Genomic DNA, 12,894 nt, shown 5'->3' on the forward strand with positions numbered 1-12,894 from the left:
TCACTAAGGGTACTCCCAGGTATCTGACAAGGAGCTGACCAATTCTAAAACCCGTTGCTGTCTGAATCTGCTCTAAGTCACCACCATTCATTCCACAGGCATATATCTCAGTCTTCAAAGCATTTAGCTTAAGCCAGACAGTTCATAAAATTTATCTAAAACACTTACCACTCTCATCACTGAATCCATAGAACCATAGAAAAACAGTAACAAGTCATCAACAAAGCATAAGTGAGTAAGTGAAATCCTTTTGCACCTAGGGTGGTATCTGAAAATTACATTCCTGGCTGCACCATCCAGCAAGCAAGAAAGCACATTCATGACCATAACAAAAAGGTAAGGAGATAGTGGGTCTCCTTGCCTTACACCCCTTGCACCTCTGAAATATCCTACTAGACTGCGATTCAAAGCTATTGAATATCTAGGGGTAGTTACATAAGCTTTAATCCAGTCACAGAACCTAGTAGGTAGGCCCATAGCTCCAAGTACATTAAGCATAAAATCCCAGCTAATTGAATCAAATGCCTTCTGCAGATATATTTTTATTGCACACCTAGGAGAAAGGTTCTTTCTAGAGTATCCTCTAACAATCTCCTGTGCTAATAAAATATTATCAGTAATGCTTATGCCCTTTACAAAAGCTGACTGACTAGCAGAAAGCATACCAGGAAAATACTGAGCTAACCTAGTGACCAAGATCCTAGTAATTGTCTTGTAAACAACAGAACATTAGGAAATAGACCTAAATTCTTTTGTCATACAAGCATTCAAAGATTTTGGCACTAGGACTATGGTGGTGGCATTAAAAGCTGACAAGAGGTAAGAAGTCTGAAAAAAATACATCACAACACTTAGGAAATCCTTGCTTACAATTCCCCAAGCAATCTTGAAGAACCAGGAGGTTTATCCATTATGCCCTGGGTTTTTATCTTTCCCTTGTCTGAACAAGGCTTCATTGATTTCATTGTCTGAGATCTCACCATCTAGGATCCTATCAGTACTAGCAGGTAAGGAATAATTCATGAGATCCTTTAACCACTCAGGATGACATCCTTTGACCAAAGGGTCAGCTGCACCAATTAGCTTGCTATAGAACTCCAACAGCTCTGCAACCATTCCATAAAAAGTCTCAAGAAACTACCATTCTTTATTCTTGATAACTCTTATAGTGTTCTTCTTCTTATGGGATTCAACTTTTTGGTGGAAGAACTTAGTATTTAAATCTTCTTCCTACAGCCAGTGTATATTGGCTCTATACCTATAGAAATCTAGCTCTGCAATTTCAAGACCAACTAAGTCTGCATGAATCTTTCTTTCCTCCTCCATTCCAAGTTAATTGGCACAAGCTAGGTTTGATAGCTGAATATACTCAAGCTCAGCCCTCTTAGCAACTACCCTAGTAGAAATGTCAGAAAAGTATTTCTTGTTTAGCTCCTTTAAAACTGGCTTCAATCTCTTCAATTTGTTAAACAACACCTGCATGGCATTACCACTACTATAAACCAGCCAGGAATCCTTCACACTGCTTAAAAAGTTTTCATTTGCAGTCCATCAGTTGAAGAATTTGAATGATTTTGGCTTATGAACCTGGGCACCCTTCTAAGTCCAAATAATTCCAACACAATGATCATATACTCCTGGGGCCTTGTATTCCACAAAGGATTCTAGAAATTCCAGCAACCACTGAGATTTGATCAGGATCCTATCTAGTTTCTTAGCCAGATAGGATCCCTCCTGCTTATTTTACTAAGTAAACAGTGGACCTACAAAATGATGGTCCTGCATCTCCAAGTCCTCAACACATCCTTGAAACTCTTCCATGTCAGAAGAGATATATGAACCCAAGGAAACATAGTCAGAGCTCTCTTGGGCATTAGCAATGACATTGAAGTCACCTCCAATCACCCAAGGAGTGGAGTCAACCTCACTTTCCAAATTCTTCAAATGCTCCCAAAGATCCCTCCTTAACTGATTGTTATTACTCCCATATACTGCAGTTATCACTACTCTATGGCCAGCCACATCCCCCATAATAGAAAGGGCTTGGTCACAGTCCCCCAATCACAGAGAAAGATAAACTCCTCTTACACAGGATCCATAGTTTACCACCATCAGTGAAATCATAGTTTGCCACATAATGCCATTCTTCTGCCAAGACAGAAATCACCTTAGAAAATTTTATGCTTCTAATTCTAGTCTCCATAAAACAAGCCACATCCACACCTAGACTCTCTAGTCTCTTCAACACTTTACCTTACGTAAAGGTGTTGTTAATACCCCTTAAATTCCAAAAACAAATGATCATTAAGCAAGGGTAGGAAGGCCTCCACTACCAGTAACCTTCTCAAATATATCTTTTTTCTTCGCTTTAATCTCATTAAGAAGCACAACAACTCCCAAAGTAGTTGCTCGAGGCTTTCTAGTGCCATTATTTCCTCCACCACCAGCCATCAGTTCCAATTTTCTAGAAGAACCATTATTTTCCTTTTTTTCTCCCCTTAGATTTCTTCTTATACAACATAGAATCTTGCAAAAGAGGGAAACTCTCCACCAGGGTGAGTATTAATATGGATGACTTTAGGTATTGCTTTATCATTATTAGTTTGCTCTACCATCTTCTCCACAACATCTGTATTAGCAGTCTGCTCAACCACCTTATCAGCCTTATCATTCCTATCAGGGGATATAATTGCCTGAAGAGTGCCATCACTATCCTCTTGGAGAGCCCTCACAATCATCTCCACAGCAGTACCAACCTGCAACTCTGAAATCTTAATACCCCCAGCTGTTGCATTGGGTTTAGCTGCAATAGGACAATCAAGGGAGATAGGCCCGATTCAAATCCCTCATTACCAACCGACCTTTCCTTTTCATTAATCGCAGTAGGATTAATAACAGCTTTCATCCTCCATATTTGAATATCATTGTTCTTCAAATGAGAATTAGGAGCTTCAAAACACACATTAAATTGATGCCCAAAGACCTTGCAATGAGAGTAGACCTTAGGCAGCCAAGGCACGTACACTCTTATCTTCACAACAAATCCATCACTTAATGCCACATGAACCACTTCATGAATCACTGCATCTGCCCTAATCTCCACACAGACCTTAGCATATTCAAGTCTCTCCTTGGATGCAGTAATAAATTCCATGGCACTCGCAATATAACTAAGGCCCTTCCTAGAGTAGAGCTCTAGAGGTACGTTGTACAATTGTACCCAAATCAGAATATTCTTAAGATTGAAGTCGATCTTCTGTAAGTTTGACTCCCACTTCCTCAATATAATCGGTTTATTTTGAACATATCAAGGCCCGTTTTCAACCACCCAGTCCTTTATAATCATGTTCGAAAAGGAAAAAACATAGAGGTTAGGGCCAGCCAAGCTTACCTTAACTGTCGAAGATTTCCCCAGAGAATTTCAATAATTCTCTACATAGAACCGAAGTTTGGAGTCCCACCAATAAATTGACCGACTACCACATAACTCCATTCAACAATCCTCTCATCAATCATAGCAGATGGAGGTTTAACAGTAGGGACCCCTCCAAAATTTCAGGCTAAAAGTAGTTTAAGGATTGATCTTCTACTCCCCAAATAACTTCCTCCAGTCTAAATTCAAAGCTGTAGAGTCTATGAATGCTACCGAAATCAGTCCAGAAAAACCCAGAATCGTAAGAGAAGGGGTGAAAATCAACAGCGAATGAGCAATCCTGAAGAGCCATTAGTCATGCTAACGTGCGCCCAGAGAGTGTTCATCGCGAGTTTTCCCATTAGATTGTTTAGTTGGTAATTTTGCTTCATTAGTTTTTGTACTTTGTCCACCATAGAGCCCCTATACCAGGCCATGTTAGCTGGTCTATAATCATATAGTGCTTCAAAAGGTGTCATTTCTAATGTTCAATGATAGCTGGTGTTGTACCATCATTCATCTTTGGGAAACCACTTAGCCCAAGTGTTGGTCTTGAGGAAGCACATACACCATAGGTACTGGTCGAGACATTAGTTCAACCTCTCTGTTTTTCATTTGGGTGATAGGCAGTGGTAAATAGTGTGTTAGTGCCCAATTGTTTCATCATTTCCTACTAAAATAGACTGATGAAAGACATGACTGTCTGATATGACAATTTTGGGAGGATCTTGTAGCTTATACACTTGATCTAGGTAAATTCTTTTAACTTACCGTGTAAGAATGAGCTAGTGGTAAAAAATTGTCATATTTTGTAAACTTGTCTACGACAAGGAGTATGCAACCGTGTTTCATCGAAGAAGGAAACCCTTCAATGAAATCGATGGTGATAACTTCTTAGGCGTTCATAAGTAGGGGTGTACAAAAATATTTGATCAAAATAACCTTATCTATTTATCCGATGATTCGATCTAAATATTTTGATATCTAATTTGGTTTTTTTCCAGATAATTCGGATAATATATTCAGTTAAAAAAATCGGATATTCAATTAAAAAGTCGGATATTCATCGAAAACAATGATTTCATATTATCCGAATTATCCAAAAAATTGGGCCTTTTTAATTTTTAGCCCTAAACCCCTTTATTTTTACTCATCAAATTATTTATTTATTTTTAATTATCATATTACAAGTATTGCATTATTTTAATCAAAGCAAAAAATATGAAAGCTTGTGATCGTCTTAAATAACTTTTTATTTTTTATTTTTCTGAAATGATCAATGTTTAATGTATAAAATTTCTTAAAATTAAAAAAATTAAAGGTAAATTAAGGAGTAATCTTAATCTCATCATGAAAACGTCTTTACTAGGTAAAATTAAGAAGCTAAAAAGCCACACTCTAATTATATTTGTGGCAGAAATAACAAAGCATAAATGTTTGAATTTCTTTAAAGCGACCATTTCAAATATAATATAAATATTTAATATTTTGATACACTTTATTAAACAAATTGTTTCGGAGACATTGGAAAATAATGTCACATTACACCTAAGTTGTAATAGTCAATTCATGTTAATGAATTCGAAAGTTTAATTTTAAAGATGATGTAAATTAGATAATGAATCTGGATTTTTTTTATTATTTTATATAATTGAATCTGATTTTATTATTACTTTATATCAAATGAAAATGATTTTTTTCTTGCTTGCAAAATATTTTTCATCTCTCGATGAGAATGAAGATACTAATTTTGCATTTGTGCATTTGATGATGGATGATTTCGATAAGGAACATAAAAAAAGGAGAAGAAAAGTTGATCAACAATTGATCAGAAAAAGATGAGAAAACCCAAGTGGAAGGCTCATTTTATAGATAATGAGGAGAATCCTGTTGTCAACAATTTATTGGTTGCAAAACTAAAAATGGCACCACTTCCTTAGCAAGTCACATTAGTAGGTGCAAAAAGTATCTCAAAATTTAGATAAGAAGCAAAAGATGATTGATTATGAAACTAAAACCCTAGTAAATGAAGATATAACTACTAAAACAGTTAGTGATCCAAAATTATAGGAATTTAATCAAGATTTTTGTTGGAAGAAGCTTGATAAAATGTGTTGAGTTAATCGATTGATGGAATCGGCCAAGAGGGGGGTGAATTGGCAATTAAAATTTTGGTGGAAGCTTTTGCAGAAAATTGAAAGTAATTGCACATCGATTTACAGTGGTTCGACTTTCTCAACAAAGTCTACTTCCACTACCTTAGCTATCCACACTAAGGATTTTCCAACAAATTCACTAATTTGTTCTTTCTTTTGAGGCCAAAGAGATAACCTTACAACTCCCTCAAGAATTATACCCCAATTTTTGAGAACACTCTTTCTCAAAGAGAAGATTACAAATTTCGCAAACTTACAAGAAAACCTCACAAGGTAAGATGTTTGCACAATTCTAGAACAAAGAAAGAACACTCAAGAATAAACACAATTGAGCACAATAAGTATTCTTGAAAGCAAAATAAATATTGAATGAAAAATAGGCTTGAAATGCTCAAACTTGAGGTTTGATGCTTTCTCTTTGATTCTCTCTTGATTCTAGTTGCTTGATGTTTCTTGTTTTTGATCAATGGCTTCTAAGCTTGTTTAAATACACTTTCAAATGATTCTGAATGTTGGGGATGCTTATTGGAGTCAATATAGCCGTTTAAGTGTGAAAACAATTAATAAAATCAGTTGGGAGCGTCAGTGCATCGATGCATACCCATGGTGCATCGGTGCATTAGTGTAAAATTCAAATATTTTTGACCGTTGAACCCTTAGTGCATCGGTGCACTAAGAGTGCATCGATGCATCAAGTGCATTCGATGTTTCAAAATAGCCAGAGTGCATCGATGCATGGCTGGTGCATCGATGCATCAAATGCATTCGATGTTTAATTTAATTCATGGTGCATCAGTGCATCACTCTGAAAAATTGATTTTAGGCTTGATTTTGGTTCAAAATACTTTGTGAAAATTGTTTCAAAAATATATTAAGTATAAAACACAATTTTACACATTTAGTAAGGTTTGAAATTGATCTTAAAAGACTTGGAGTAATAATTTGATATTCGATTAATTGAATCGAATATACTTTAGAAAATCATTTGTAAAATCTTAAAATTCATTTAAACTAATTTGTTATATCGAAACAAAAATATTTTCAACAATCTCCCCCTTTTTGATATATCAAAACATTTGTGTTAATTTAAGATTTTCTAAAAAATTGAAATCAATTTTGAAAAATTACTCTCCCTTGCTATAACACTTCTCCCTTTTAAAAACATTTTTAACACTTAACATTTCTCCTCCTTTTTGTTAAATCAAAAAGACTTAAAAATTGATTTAAACAAGGTTTTAAAAAAATAGCCAATTGATTCAATATATATATATATATATATATAGCTTAAGCTACTAAGATCACAATCAAAAGAGAGATTAGCCATTAGTTTCATAATCAATATTCATAATAAAATGTGAAATGGTAAATTGGTCATATTTCAACTAAACAGTAAATGATGCATATATGGAAACAAAATAAAAGTTCACATATCCATCAAACAGACATCCAACAATCAAAGAAAGACAATCCAAAATGTTTTAACAATTTAAATTCAAGTTCAACCCAAAAACAATCAAAGCAAAATACGTCTATTCATCCATCGAAGGATCGAGAGGAGGAGGAGGGTAACGAGCTCTCATCTTAAGCGTGAGTGCATCCAAACGATCATTCATATCTTATTGTCGAGCTCCCAAGGTAGAGAGCTGGGACTCAATGAATGTGAAGCGCGAATCCATGGACGCATACCGTAAATCAAATATCTCCAAAAATGAATGAAAATATGGAGGCATTTGATCTTCTTGTGGAGCTGGTTCCGGTGCAGGCTCGCCATCAGGTACGTGATCATTGATGTCTTGCATAAGTTGTTGAAATTCAGGATCATCGTCATCAGCCAGAGCCGGAGGAGGAGGAGCACGAGAGGAGCTAGGAGCAGTTCGTGAGGAACTAGCTCCTGGAGTTTGCTTGCCGAGTCTAAAAACCCATTGACCGGTTACCTCGTCTTGTTTCTAATCCACTTTCTTCAAGGATGTGAGATTAATTTGATTTTGGAATGGGATAGGATTGTCGAGAGAGAATTCTAGACCAAGTTTGATAAAGAAATTACTAAGAAGACATCCATAAATCAATGTTTCAACATGTTTTGAAGGAACAATGTTTACGATGTCCATTAGTTGACTGAATATAATGTGGGGCAGATTTATTTTGATTTTATTTTTAATACAATACATCCACCATAAATCCCTAGCACGAAGTGTGGAGTACCTATCTCCGGATGGTCTAAACCACCAAGAGATCATCAAATGGAGAAAACAATCATGATGAGATCGTAGAGTACTAACACTGGAGTTTGGAACATAGGGATATTCCACATTTTCATTCTCATTATATACACCACTATCATCTAACCCAAATCGGAAAGCTATAGTCTCGGTGTTAATATTAATATATTGGCCTAAAAGATAGGATCTAATGGCTATAGTTCCGCATTGAGTTTCATTTTGAATACACACCGCATTGGAATAGAAAATGCGGACCAATTATTGATAGACGATAGGTTTAAGCTGAAACAATTTATCAAACTTCCAAGCTTTAAGAGTCGGAAGGTATTCGAAGTCAATGTCAACCATGGTTTGAAGCGAAGGAATACGCTCTTTACGGATTCTATAAGTTTGGAAAGAATTTTTGTACCTAGAGTACAATTCGTCTCTACGATGCTCAGGCATGTTAAAACAAGATCCTAATAGAGATTAAGGTGGAGGAGGAACGGGATTAGGAGGTTGGTTTGAACGAGAATGACTCGATGAAGTTCTAGGGCGTTTAGGATTTGACATTGTTTAAAGGAAATCGGAATAAGGAATATCACCTGCAATTTGAAACACATGTATGCACAATCAATCCCAAAACTCAAATGAGTCCTCAATAATTCAAGGTTCTCTAAACCATATCCTAATAGGCATGTTTTGAAAAACTATTTGAAAACAATATTTGATTATAATATAGTTTTTATGACAAAAACAATTAAATCAAAAATATTTCTAATTTTCGATTTTTTTTTAATTTCGAAATTCAAATCAATTTTGAAAAATTGTGTGTTTTTGATGAAATTGGTTGTTAAAAATTGTTTAGAATCAACAATCAATTAATGCCCGATATAATGTACATTCTAGAACTAATTAAAACTAGTTCTAAAATCAAAAATTTGTAAAATAGATGTTTTTAGAAAAAATACCTTGAAAATTCATATTGAGAGGGATGAGAGGTTGTTTTGCACGATTTAATGATTGAAGCAGGATTGAAAGTTGAAAAGCTTGAAGATTCCGACGAAAAATCGTTGATTTTGAGCAAGAATGGAGATTTTTAGAGTGAGAGGGACGAATGACTAGAGAGAATAGTTTTTAGGTTTTGAGATAAATGAGAAAAAAAAGCCTTTAAAACCCTAAAACCCGATGGATGCATCGATGCATGACCCTGTGCATCGATGCACATTCAAGGCGTGCATCGGTGCATCAACATGATTAATCGATGCACATTCAAAGGGATGCATCGATGCATTGTTAAGTGCATCGGTTCATGAAGCACAAAAAGTCAAAAATCCGTTTTAAATACTCAAAATGCTAAATTAATTAGCTCTAGTGGTATTGGCAACTCATATATTAAAAATTAATCATGTTCAATCAATCAAATTAATATTTATTTGAACATAAAATTAATTTTCATCAAGAATCATAAACTCCCCCTAACTAATAGCAATGAATGCAATCAAAAATTACTATTATAAGCATTTTTCATTTATTCTTAAACGTGCTAAGATTATTTTAAACACTAAGTGAAGATAGGTTAGTTAAACCTAATTCTATCCTAAGTGTCCAAAATCTTTCCTTGTCTAAAGGCTTTGTAAAGATATCCGCTAATTGATGCAAAGTATCAACAAATTCTAGAACTACATCTTCCTTAGTGACATGGTCTCTAATGATATGATGTCTTATTTCAATGTGCTTAGTTCTAGAGTGTTGGATGGGAATTTTAGTGAGACAAATAGCACTAGTATTGTCACACTTGATAGGAATGGTACCTACTTCAATTCCATAATAAAAAAGTTGTTGTTTCATCCATAAAACTTGTGCACAACAACTACCAGTTGAAATGTATTCGGCTTCAGTGGTAGATAATGCAACACAATTTTGTTTCTTTGAAAACCAAGAAATCAACATATTTCCAAGGAATTGGCAAGTACCGGAGGTGCTTTTCATATCTAATTTGCATCCTCCATAATCCGCATCAGAAAAGGCATGTAAGCTAAAGCTAGAGTCTCTAGGATACCAAAGTCCTAAACTAGGTGTATCCTTAAGGTATATAAAGATTCTCTTAACAGCTAGTAAATGTGATTCCTTAGGGCATGATTGAAATCTAGCACATAAGCAAACACTAAACATAATATCCGGTCTACTTGCAGTTAGATAAAGTAGAGATCCAATCATTGACCTATATAATTTAACATCTACACATTTACCTCCTTCATCTAAGTCAAGCTTTGTTGAAGAGCTCATTGGAGTGTCATGATGTTTTCCATTTTCCAGTCCAAACTTCTTGAGCATATCTTTAACGTACTTAGCTTGATTGATGAAGATGCCATATTTTCTTTGCTTGATTTGGAGTCCCAAGAAAAATGAGAGCTCCCCCATCATGCTCATTTCGAATTCGCTTTGCATTAGCTTAGAAAATTCTTGGCAAAGAACATCATTAGTAGAACCAAATATTATATCATCAACATAGATTTGAACTACTAATAAATCTTTACCTTTATGCTTTAAAAACAATGTAGTGTCAACCTTCCCTTTTGAAAAACCTTTTTCAATTAAAAAGTTTGACAATCTTTCATACCAAGCTCTAGGAGCTTGTTTTAAACCATAAAGTGCTTTTGTCAATTTAAGAACATGATCCAGAAATTTTGAATCTTCAAAACCTGGAGGTTGTTCCACATACACTTCTTCTTTTATAAAACCATTTAAAAATGCACTTTTAACATCCATTTGATATAGTTTAAATTCATGAAAACATGCAAATGCTAATAACATTCTAATTGCTTCCATCCTAGCTACGGGAGCGTATGTTTCATCATAGTCTATGCCCTCTTCTTGAGTATACCCTTGAGCAACAAGTCTAGCCTTGTTTCTCACTATATTACCACTCTCATCAAGCTTATTCCTAAATACCCATCTAGTACTTACAGTAGATTTATTACTAGGCCTTTCAACTAATGTCCATACTTTACTTCTCTCAAATTGATTTAACTCTTCTTGCATAGCCATAATCCAATGTTCATCATTTAATGCTTCTTTAATATTCTTAGGCCCTATGCATGAAATAAATGCAACATAATTACAAATATTTCTAAGAGAAGATCGAGTTGTTACCCCTTTGGATGGATCACCTATAATCTCACCATCCTTGACATAGTTGTACTCTCTTGGATAAGATACTTCCCTTTCTTCAATGGTTGGATTCTCAAGAGGATCATGAGTTTCCTTATCTTTCGTTTCTTCCTTTGATGATGATTCTCCAACGTCATGTCTAACCTCATTTGTATTTATAATACCTACATCATCATTCAAACAAGAATCCTTCCTTGGAAGGAGATTATCATTGAAAACAACATGTATAGACTCTTCTACAACCAAAGTTCGTTTATTAAATACTCGATAAGCTTTAGAATTTAAGGAATAACCCAGAAAAATTCCTTCATCAATTTTAGCATCAAATTTGCCAAGGCTTTCTTTACCGTTGTTTAAAACAAAACATTTACATCCAAAAGGATGAAAACAGTTAATGTTAAGTTTTTTATTTTTGAAATTTTCATATGGAGTTTTGTTTAAAATTGGCCTAATCATTACTCGATTTACAACATAACAAGTGGTATTTGTGGTTTCCGCCCAAAATATTTTGGCAAATTATTTTCACAAAGCATGGTTCTAGTCATTTCTTCTAAAGTTCGATTTTTCCTCTCAACAACTCCATTTTGTTGAGGGGTTCTAGGTGCTGAAAAATTTTGGCTAATACCATTAGAATTACAAAACTCATTAAATCCAAGATTTTCAAATTCAGTACCATGATCACTGCTAACACTAGTGATAGAGTAACCTTTTTCATTTTGAATTACTTTTGAAAATGTGATGAAATTTTCTAATGCTTCATCTTTAGTACTTAAGAATAGAACCCAAGTATATCTAGAATAGCCATCTACCAAGACAAATGCATATTGTTTTCCACCCAAGCTAGTAGTCCTAGTTGGCCCAAAAAGATCTATATATATCAATTGTAACACTCTACTAGTTGACACATCATTAATGGATTTAAAAGAAACTCGCTTTTGTTTTCCTTTAACACAAGCATCACAGATTTTATCATTATCAAATTTAAGCTTAGGCAACCCTCGAACTAAATCACCTTGAATTAACCATTGCAAAACACTCATACTAGCATATCATAGTCTTCTATGCCATAACCAACTATCATGTTCATCCTTAGCAACTAGGCACAAATTAGTCATATCAATAGAATCTAAATACACCATGTATATGTTTCCTATTCTATGACCAACAAGCATAATCTGATTAGATGCAATGTCAATGACTTTACAACCATTAATATCAAACATGACATTGAATCTCTTATCACAAAATTGACTAATACTCAATAGATTATGCTTTAATCCATTCACATATAAAACATTCTTAATTTGTATTTTAGAGGTATTACCAATAGTACCAATACCTTCAATGTGACCTTTTGAATCATCACCAAAAGTCACTTCTCCTCCATTTTTGACGTTAAGCTCTATGAACCAGCTTTTGTCTCCGGTCTTGTGTCTTGAGCATCCACTATCAAGGTACCATGAATTTGAATTTGTTTCCCGTGCCTTGTAGCAATGCTCCTTTTCCTATAAACATAGATTAATTTCTAATTTTTGGTACCCAAATTCTTTTGGGTCCATATTCATTAGTTTCTAAAATCCTTGTCCCCTTTGGTATCCATTTATAAAGGACATCCTTATCTTTAGTAGTAATGAATTCTTTACGAACCCATATACTCCTAACAATTTTATCATTCAAGGTTCGTTGAGGACTTCAATGATTGTAGCTTCTAAAACTTTTCTTAACAAAGTTAGATTTTGAATTCTCACCTTTTTCAAAACTTTTTGTTCCAACCTTATTAAAAGAAGTTTTAAGATCATCAATCTTCTTTTGATGATCATCATGAACTTTTGAAAGTAAGTTATGCAAATCAGTATTTTTCTTTTCAAAATCTTTAATTTTGATTTGCAATTCTTTGATCTTACTTTCAAGCTCATTGTTGGTCTTGGATATAAGACTATTTTCATTTTTTCAA

The 12,894-nt window shown here is 34.4% G+C and overlaps 1 protein-coding gene across 2 annotated transcripts in view; it reads right to left on the reverse strand.

Annotated features, from left to right (window-relative positions):
• The window catches only part of LOC120187777 (alpha-L-fucosidase 2-like), a 30,832-nt gene that overhangs the window by 8,966 nt on the left and 8,972 nt on the right, over positions 1-12,894 (reverse strand). For both annotated transcript variants that reach the window (XM_039191410.1, XM_039191412.1), the window contains exon 2: positions 10,044-10,050. The gene's annotated coding sequence lies outside the window, so the exon portion shown is untranslated. The remainder of the gene's footprint in view (positions 1-10,043; positions 10,051-12,894) is intronic.

The sequence above is a fragment of the Hibiscus syriacus genome, unplaced genomic scaffold (genome assembly GCF_006381635.1).
Source record: "Hibiscus syriacus cultivar Baekdansim isolate YM2019G1 unplaced genomic scaffold, ASM638163v2 tig00113725_pilon, whole genome shotgun sequence".
Classification (NCBI taxonomy): Eukaryota; Viridiplantae; Streptophyta; class Magnoliopsida; order Malvales; family Malvaceae; genus Hibiscus; species Hibiscus syriacus.